This window comes from Castor canadensis, chromosome 13 (genome assembly GCF_047511655.1).
Source record: "Castor canadensis chromosome 13, mCasCan1.hap1v2, whole genome shotgun sequence".
In the NCBI taxonomy this organism is placed as follows: Eukaryota; Metazoa; Chordata; class Mammalia; order Rodentia; family Castoridae; genus Castor; species Castor canadensis.
Window position 1 is genome coordinate 6,870,891 of NC_133398.1, and position 9,726 is coordinate 6,880,616.

A 9,726-nucleotide genomic window follows, 5' to 3' on the forward strand; every position below is an offset into this window, starting at 1 on the left:
GGGCTGCTGGGGGCCACATCTGCACCCTGAAGCATCCTTGGCCCCTGAGAAGCTGTGCGGCTTGCGTGGTGGCCCCACATCCGAGGCTCAGGCTGGCCCTGGGTGAGTGGGGGAAGCTCACACCCCGCAGTACACAGGATGCAAAGAGGCGCCATGCAAGGAGCAGCCAGTGATGTGCCAGGCGCAGCACAGAGCGAGCGAGAGCCACCCCCCCCCAGGCCGTTTGGCAATGAATTATGTATGGCCTTCTGGCAGTCTCCCCTTGCTCGGGCTGCTCACTCCTCGCTCCTGGGGCCAGGGCTCCCTGGGCTGCCGCCTTCTTTGTCTCTCCTGCAGGGACCCCACCAGCTTCCATGGTGGTGCAAAGGCCCCCTGCCCATTTCCCAGGCCAGAGAACCAAGGCCGGGGTGGCTCAGGGTTGTCACCTGCAGAGTAACGCTGGCAGTAGCAGTGCCAGCTTGGCTTCCCCCAGCCTTCCCCCACGTGCCAGACGCTAACAAAGCAGCACGCACTCAGCAAAAACTGGAGCACAGGGGCTGCCCTAGGTGTGTGGGAGGGGCACAGTGGTGACAGCCCAAAGCCCTGTCCTCACAGAGCTGGGACTCCAGCATCATCTAAACAATGCTCAGATGACAGGGGTTGTGAAGGAAGAGGACCAGGACTGAGGAGGGCATGGCTGGGGAAGGCCTCTCTGAGGAGGTGGCACCTGAGCAGAGCCCAGAAGCAGAGCCATCTGGGCTCCATCAAAGGAGCAACAAGTGCAAAGGGCCCCGGGGCAGGACACAGGGCTGTGCCACACCCATGGCCCGTGCTGTGGGAGGCAGCATATCCTTCGGGTAACCCTGTGGCTACCCATTTTAGAGATAAGAAAACTGAGGTGCTGACACCGTTCCGAGTTTTTGTTTACTTGCTTTGCTGTGGCTGTATTGATGTGTCTGAGCACAGGGCGGCCCCACACTTGCATGGGGGTGTGAAGAAATACAAGGTATATGTATACCCCTTCCATGATCTTTCTACAGCAGGGGCAATTCCAAGTTCTAGAACCATCTATCTGGGATGTTGGGCCAGGGGCAGAGGGCCTGTCCTAGCCGCTGTCCACCATTGGTGCTGCGTAGTGCCCCCCATCACACAGCCATGCCTGCCTGCTCCTCTCCTCCCAGGCAGTAGTTCCCAGGTGGTGGAGTTCAGCGTTTGTCTGTGGACACCACTTTGGGAGGACATCTTGGCCCTCCTGTCTTCCCCTTGGTAGGGATGGGGACTTTAGAGCAGGGAGGTTGGCGGGGCCTCCTTCCTGGCTCCTGCCACCCATCAAGTCAGGAAGATCCTGCCCAGGCACCCATCCCTGGCCTCCCAGCATCAGCCCCAGAGTGGACCCCAGAGGGCTCAGCAGACTCCTGGCGGTGGGGGGGGGGGGACCGTCCTTCCCCCACGTGGGAGGGAGCAGGGTGCCGTGTCAGAGGTCCAGGACTGGGAATCTGCTGCGAAAGGAAAAACTGGTCAGCAGCCTCCTTCCAGCCTCCTCACAGCCTCCAGGTCTGCCCTTCTTCTTTTTTTCTGGTACTGGGGTTTGAACTCAGGGCTTCACACATCCCAGGCAGGCGCTCTACCACTTGAGCCACCCTCCTGGTCCTTTTGTTTTCAGTCTGGTTTTTGGATAGGGTCACACTTTTGCCCAGGCTGACCTCAGACAGAGATCCTCCGTCTCTGTTGGGGAAGTTCTGTGTCTGGACCAGCACAGAAGGCGCCCCGTAGGCCAGTCCCGATGTGGAAGGAGGAGGCTGCATTTCCTGGTCCCCACAGGCCTGCTCACATGGTACCCTACCGCCTTGGTTTAAGTCCTGGCTCAGCCTGGCAGTCAACACCTTCCTGATCAGTTGGGCTCTAGCCTAGGCCACCATGCACCAAGGAGCAATAGGACCTTCTTTGTCCTCCAGCAGGGACACTTTTCCCTTCCATCTAACTGCCTAAGTCCTACTTACCCGCAGGAGCCACATGGACTCAGCCTCCCCTGGAAGCCTTCTTGGATTTGGGGCCATGCCCTTGGCTCCCGTCCTTCACCGCATCATAATTCCTCCAGGCCATGGTCTCAAGAGGACAGAGCGCCACACTGGCCTCTGACTTCCAAGCTTAGGATATGTGGCGGGGTGGGGCGGGGGACAACGATGCTCAGGACAGCCCTGAGGGAAGAAGCAGGACATGACACAGTGACATTTATTAATGTCCCCCCAGAATAAGCCTTTGATGTGCAGTCCAGCAGCCTGACCTGGATCTATGCCACTCTGGTCACACACAGCAGCCATGGCCTCCTCACTTCTCACCTGTATAATGGGTGCAATCCTGCATCCTGTCTGACAGAGGTGGAAGGAGATAAAAGGTACAAATCTTAGTCCTGGTACACAGCAAGTTCTTAGTGTTCCTATTATGTGTGTATTTATTTAGTCCTTTTTTTTTTCAATACTGGGATTTGAACTCAGGGCCTACACCTTGAGCCACTCCACCAGCCCTTTTTTGTGAAGGGTTTTTTGAGATAGGGTCTCGAAAACTATTTGCCCAGGCTGGTTTTGAACTGCGATCCTCCTGATCTCTGCCTCCTGAGCAGCTAGGATTACAGACGTGAGCCACTGGCGCCTGGCTATTCTTTTTTTGTTTGTTTTTAGAGCTGGGGATGAGTCCCAGACCTTGCAAGCACTCTAGCACTGAGTTACATCCCCAATTCTTGATTTTTTTTTTCTTTTTTTAAAGACAGGCTCTCACTATTTAGCCCAGTCTGGCTTCAAATTCCCCATCTTTGTCCCTCTGTGTCCTAAGAGCAGGGATTATAGATATGTACCACTGCACCAGGCATATGCATCATTATTGGGTCCTCCACTTCCTGGCTGTGTGATTATGGGTACGTCACTTAAACTCTCTGGGCCTCTGTTTCCTGATCTGTGAGGTGGGACTGATCTGGCTCATTCATATTTTTTCTCCCTTTCTTCACCCTGAGCAGCTGTCCTGACATCAGTGAGGAGACACTGGCCTCCAGGGACTCTTCTGGAGGACAGGGCTGAGTTGGGCCTACCTCCTACCTCCAGCATTGCTTTTAAACCCCTCCCCCCATCCCTGTCTGCCTGGCAGTCACAGGAAGTTCTTCCTACCACGGTCCTGAGTCTTTCCCTGCACTCACTCTTCTGGGTTCCCAGCAGGCCTGGGATGGAAAGATGGTGGAAGGAGCTGGAAGGTTGTTTCCAAGCTCAGCCCGGCATCCAGCAAGGGGAGCCACCCAACAGCCCGAGGTGTTGCTGGCGCCCAGTGCCAGATCACCTTTGTCTCTGCACTTCGGGCTACAGAATGGGGTAGAATGAGGTGATCGTGAGCCAAAGGGCAGAAGTGGGAGAGATGGGGGGAAACTGATGCAGGAGGGAGGCAGCACGGGGCCCCTGGCAGCCCAGCCAGAGAGGGCCAGGGGTGTGGGAACCGACAGAGGGGCCACAGGGCCAGGCATGGGAGCCTGGGGAGGCCGGCGAGCGCAGCGAGGGAGTCTCATACCAGACACCGTCTAGACGCAGCAATTATTGTGGGCTTGGAACACCCAGGCTCTGCCGCTGGAGCTGAAAGAGAGCTTAACAAAGAGGAGGAAGAGAGCGGGGAGCAGCGCTCCGCCCGCCCGGCGGCTTTTTCTCTGCCTTGGCTCCTGCTTTGTGCTGCGCTGGCCCAGGGTGTGGGGGGCCCTGGTGTGGAGCCCCGATGGAGATGGGGATGGGGACGGCTCCTGCCGCAGGACCCGGCCAGGTTGCTGTGCGGGTGTGGGGAGGGAGAGGGAGCAGGGTCCAGGCTGGGGAACGCACCTGGCGTCTGCATCCCCTACCTGCCACTGTGCAGCTCTGGGCCACTGAACATTTCTCTGAGCCCGTCTTGTCCTGTAGGAACACAGGAGCAACTGCGCAGCCTGCTCTCATCAGGCCCCCTGGATGGGGGCAGGCCTCCCTCCACCGCGTCTCTGCCCCCAAGGCTCCAGAGGCCATGACTGTGCCCATTCTGCAGATGGTGCCACAGGAACGCTGAGGCCACAGCCAGGCAGCAGTGGGGCTTGGACTCGGTTTGTCCCGTAGTCTTAACCGTGGCTTTGTGTTGCATCCCCTGGGGCAGGGGCTGGCAGCAGAGCTGGTGGAAGGCCGTCATACATGAAGAACTCCCTGCCCCCACCCAGGTGTGGACGTATGACCCCCCTCCCTCTGTCTTTCACAGACACCCCTCCATGGGGTAAGTGGGAGCATGGGGATCCTCAACCTCTGGGTTCTCTGGCTGCACACACAGCTCAGAGTCACTTGGGCCAACAGCCCTTAGATGGGGAAACTGAGGCACAACGTTACAGGCTGGCCCTTTCTTCTCTCCTTCCTGCTGTGTTTTGGAGCTCCTGGGGGCTCTGGGCTCCGATGTGGCTCTATTTCTCCTACAAGAAATAGAGTCATTTCTTGACTCTTGACACATGAAAGAAAGACTTTCCTTCGTGACTTTTCTTCTAGAGTCTCTGTGACCTCCTAGACAACACTGTCCTCCCCAGCCCAGGCCAATGGGCCTGCCTGGTGTGAAGGGCCTTCTTGCTGAACACCCTCCCTCCCTTTCCTGGAGGGCAGCCCAGGGTAAACAGTGGGCAGGAGAGCTGGAGCTGCAGCAGCCATGCCAGCACCCTGCAGAGACTGAGGGCAGAGCTGCTGCCCTCTGACTAGGAACCAGCATGACACCCTAGCCCAGCTGCTGGGGAGGGTCATCTCCATGCTAGCAGGGCACTCCATGCAAGGACACACACATCCAGCTGCACTCACACTGACACCCAGAGCCCAGTGTCCTCCCAGCCTTCAGGTACGGACCCTGTCTGCCATACCCTGAAAACCTTGCCCATTTGCTGTGCCTGTGTCCAGCACCTGAGTGCGACGCCCTTCTTTCTCTCCTCTGCGCCTGCACTTCTGTGCCTCCCCATTACCACAGTGGGGTTCAGACCCCTCTGCCTGCATTCAAGGCCCACTGCAGTCAGATTCAGTGTCTGCAGGGAAGGTTCCAGCATATCCACCACACCTGTTCCTTTGCCTTCCCTCCATGCCCTTGCTTAGGCTGTTACCTGCACCTGGCATCTCCTTCCAGCTGTCCTCGAACAAATGGCCTCCCAGCAGCCAGCTCCCCTGAGCTGTCTCCTGTCTCTGGGGACCCTGTCAGCCCCCCCCCCCACCACCACCACTGCACAAGCCAGAGCCCAGGAGCCTTCTTGGCCTCCCTCGCCCCTCATCTATCACACCCAGTCCTGTCCTGAACTATGTCCAAGGTCAACCCCTCTGTCCCAGAGGCACCTCCCTGGGGCAGGTTGCCACAGCCCTCCCCTGACCTCTCACCACAATCCCAGCATCCTGTATTCAGTCTTATCCATCACCACCCATGGCCAGCTCTGCTATCTGCTGTCCTCCCTCCTCTATAAAACCCCTCAACAGCCTGCAGGTACAAGGATCCTCTCTGGCCTGGGGATTCTCACCCACGCCATCCCTGGCCCCTGCCAGCACCTCCTTAGCCACAGAGGCTCTCAGGCACCCTCCTCAGGGACACCTTCTCTGCTCCCCAGCAGAAGTTAGGCCCCTGAGACTGGCCCTCCCAGCCTCCTGCAGGCTCTGCTCCCAGCCATTTTTCAGTGCATTGCTCTTGAAGTACACAGTGTAGGTCCCTCCTCTCCTTCCCCCAGGACTGCAGCCCTGCAGGCCAGCCGTGTCTGCCTTCTGGCACAGTGTCCTCAGCACCTTAGCTTAGGCATCCTCTGGGTATGATTTTTCAGCCTGGCACCAACCAGAGGCAGGAGAAAGGGAGCCCCAGGCCCTCTCCCCTCCTCCCTGTCAGGAGCCCTTCCCGCAGAGGCCTTGGCAGCCCTTCTCACCCCTTCCCCAGGGCTCCCCAGCCATGTTCCAGGGGTCACCATGAGCATGAGGACAAGGACAGGCTGGTGTGCTGTCCTCCCTCAAGCTCCTGCTCAGGCTCTTCAGGGCTTGGAGATACTGGACAGGGGCACCTCCCAGCCAGGAGTGGCAGCGGGTGGTGGGTCCAGCAGAGGGGCGGAAGACAGGGTGGCAGGGTCCCCAAATCCATTCCCCTTCAGACTCTGGCCAGCTGGCTCCCCATCCCAGCTGGGCCTGCCTCTCTCTGCCTCTTCTCCCCTGCCTAGCCCCTCTCCCACCCACCCTCCGCTCCCCCCTGCTCCTCTCCTCTCTCTTTTCCTCTCCTCTCTCTTCCTCTCCTCTCCTCTTTTCTGAGTCCTTCTCCCTGGCCTCCTTCCTTTCTTCTTCCTGGGTTAAAAATAATCAAGTTTCTGGGAGGCAGCGGCTCCCGCTGCGCCGCCCCCCCACACTTGGGAGCCCCTGAGAATAGCTTTCCGCGGTTCCACGCGAGCCCCTCCCTCCTCCGCCCCCTCCCCGCCAGCTGACTAATAAGCCCGGCCGCGCCGCGCAGCCAGCTCGCTGCAAAGGCTTTAACCGCTTCGTGCCCGGCCGGCAGGGAGGGGGCGGCGGGCCATGGAGGACGGCCAGGGGACACCTGAGCCTCAAGGTCCGAGGACACCCGTAGGTGGCTATTGGTGGCTGGATGAACTGTGACCTCGGGCCACCAAGGCGCCAAGCCTGGCTCCTGGTGCAGCTAACTCAGGGCTTGGTGGCAGCGAGGGGGCAGGGGGGACGCGTCAAGTGCGGACAGCCAAGGGATAGGTCCGGGCCACGTGGAGGGCGTGACTGGGCCTGGGAGACCCCCCCTCCCCCCGCCCATGGCCTGGAGACTCCTGGGCTTAGCTAGAGGAGGGCAAGGATCAAGAGTAGGGAAAGGGCTGCAAACTGTCCCAGGACCCAGGGGCGTCCCCCATTGGTAGAACCTTAGGCGATCATCGACTTCCCTTCTTGCATAAAGGGAAACTGAGGCCCAGAGTTCGTGACTCCAGCCAGGACTCCAGCCGCAGAAGTTTAGGGAGACCCGCGACCCGAGGTTGGGGGAGGGGTGGGAGATATCAAGGTCAAAGGTGAGGGGTTAGACGGAGAAAGAAGGAGCGCCGTGAGCCGCAGGGTGCGCGCCGGCCCCACCCACTCCGCGCATCCTCCCGCATTACCTCATCGCCGCGCTCGCCCATTGGCTGGTTCCCCCGGAGGCCGGCCCAATGCGGCGGAGCCCGTTAACCCTGGCGGTGCCTCGCTGCTCCCGCGGCCCCACGGCCCCCACGCGGCTTTGGGCGTTCGAGGGCCGCGGAGACCCGGGAGAGGCCAAGTGGGAGCAGGTCGGCGGCCCGGGAATCCAGTGGTTCGAGCACAAGTCTGCTAACCCTGGCGTAGGCCTCTGCCCTGCTACAGGCTGTGTGACCTTGGGCAGACGCCTTCACCTCGCTGGGGCTTCGATGGCCTTTCAGCCTGTAGAAAGAGGGGTTTACTGTCCTTGCTCATTCCTGCCCGGCGTACTTGCCAAGTGCGGGGCGCACGTGGGCTCTGCTGCTGCAAGTACTGGTGGTGTGATCGTGAGTTTTTAGAAGAGGAAACGGCTCAGAGCAGCCAAGCCGCCTCTCCAGGTCACAAGAAAGTACTAGAGCTGGGATTTGACCTCAAGCAATGAAAGATGCGTTTCTGCAGGGAGGGGCTGCTTCCCTTTGCAGATGCATGAGGCGGGCCCAGCTGGTCACACCACAGCACACGCCACTGTGATCAAATAAAGTCAGTGACAAGCTGGAGAGTCAGGGCCTCCAGAGGAGAATAAGGGGGGCTACAGGCAAACATTCAAATAGGGAGGCAGAAGACCCTAACACAGAGACAGGGGACAGACTGAGCACAAAGTGGGAGGGGGCTGGGAAGCTCAGAAGGAGCTGTAGGATTCCCAGGGTCCCACCTGCTGGCAAGGGTTGGCCACAGGAGATGGCCCTGTGGGCCCAGGAAAGCTGCTTCTCTCTGGGCAGCACGGGGGTCAGCCCTGGCAGGAGTACAAGCCACATGCCTCCTGTCTAGTGTTTACAAGTTATAAATCAGACTAACAAACTGCTGAATAAAATATGCTCTGTCCTTCCTTGACAAACGCATAAGGACAGACACACCTATAGGGCTGAGTTTGGAGTTGAAAATCTCCAAGGAGTCCATCCCAGCAGTAGCAGCAGCTTTACAACGGTTCATGTGAGCTTCTGGTCCTGCCCATGGCCCTAAGTTCCCAGCCAGGGTGACCAACATTGAACATAGGGTCTCCCTTGCTTCTTGAACTTGCTTGTGACTGTCACTTCCAGCCACATCCCACTCTGGCCACTGAGCCCACCCTGGCCAGATTTTCAGAGACATACTCGACTCTTCCTCTAACCACCCAGCCAAAAACCAAGCCCTGGAGAGTTTCCTACCCAAGTGAGTCAGCTCCCTCCTCCTTCCTCTTCCCCTACTCCCTTCCCTCCAAAGCCAACCCTATTCCAGACAGAGCTTTCTAAAAGGGAACCTGAACACATCCTCCCCCTTTTTCTTTCCTTTTGGCAGTACTGGGGATTGAGCCCAGGGCCTCAGCTTGCTAGGCAAGCTCCCTGCCAGTCGAACTATACCCCCAGCCCACTTCCTCCATCTCTAGCCAGGGTTCCCAGGCTCCCTAGACAGAACAGCTCCTCACCTTTGCTTCCAAGGCCTGGTCATTAGGAACTTCCCTGTGATTTAGATGGCCTTAAGATCTTCCTGCCTGTGCCGGTCATGCAGGCCACTCCCTTTGTGGTTAACTTTGTTTCTGCCCTTCATCTTGCCAACCTGGGTTCACAGGTCCCCTCCCCAGGGACCCCTTCCTGGCATCTCCCCCCCCACCGCCAGTAAAAACCCCTGTGGATTTCCCTGTTGAATGTGTGCACCTGGAGGACAGCCTTGGGCAGCCTTGCTCCTTGCTCTGTCCTCTGCGCCTCTGTTCAGTGCCTGGTGCAGAAGGGCATAACTGCAGGTTCACTGGACAGTGAAGGGGGACTGGCTCTGCAGTCAAGAACAGAAGACAGAGAATGGCAGGAATATCTTCACATCTTACTGTGTGCTGGGCCTTGTTTTGAAGCACGTTCTACGTGTTAATTCACTTATTTCTCACTGCCCCCTTGGAAATAGGAACCATTATTTTCCCATTTCTATAATATGAGGACACTGAGAGGCTCAGCAACATAGGCTCCCCTCGGCAGGCAGGCAGGCAACAGACCTGAACTGGAAGCCAGGCAGTTTAGCTCCAAAGCTGAACCACATCCCCCTCTCTAGCCCCAGCCACGTCAATACCTTGCTGTGCGTCCTTGGGCCAAAGTCTCTGCCTCTCTGAGCTGAAGCTTGTCTGTGTACCTAAGGTGGGATTAGCAAAAGTGGTGATCCCTGAGGTCCCTTCCAGGTGTGACATCCTGGGGTCTCTGACCTTCCATCAGTTCCTCTGAGGAGCTGCTGTGCATAGAGCCCCTGCCCTCAGTCTCCCCTCCCATGGCTCTTGTGGAGCCCCTGCCATCCATGAGCAGCCATGGTGGGGGCAGAACAGGTCAAGGTGAACCCAGCATGGCAAGTACTGAGTAAGGCTGCCTCCCTACTAATGGGCAGACTGGTGGACGGGGCAGCTGTGTGGCCTGGGGCACAGGACACCCCCTCCCCCAGCCTCAGTTTCCTCCCCTGTCTTGCTTCATTGACCTATAGGCGCCTCCTGGGGCTGTTGAGATGTCTCCATAGCCTGGTGCATATGGTGGTGTGTGTGTGGGCAGGGGTTCCT

At 58.5% G+C, this 9,726-nt stretch overlaps 1 long non-coding RNA gene across 6 annotated transcripts; it reads right to left on the reverse strand.

The window, feature by feature from the left end:
- Window positions 1–884: 884 nt before the first annotated feature.
- On the reverse strand, window positions 885–8,915 carry LOC141415787 (uncharacterized). Of its 6 annotated transcripts, none has more exons than XR_012440741.1 (5): window positions 8,852–8,915; window positions 7,109–7,403; window positions 2,264–2,348; window positions 1,980–2,177; window positions 885–1,478 (listed from the first exon to the last, which is right to left on the reverse strand). It is a non-coding gene; the product is annotated as an uncharacterized lncRNA (long non-coding RNA). The 6 variants fall into 6 exon arrangements; XR_012440740.1 differs by lacking the exon at window positions 8,852–8,915 and adding an exon at window positions 8,623–8,708; XR_012440743.1 differs by lacking the exons at window positions 7,109–7,403; window positions 8,852–8,915 and adding exons at window positions 3,167–3,323; window positions 3,529–7,100.
- Window positions 8,916–9,726: the final 811 nt, after the last annotated feature.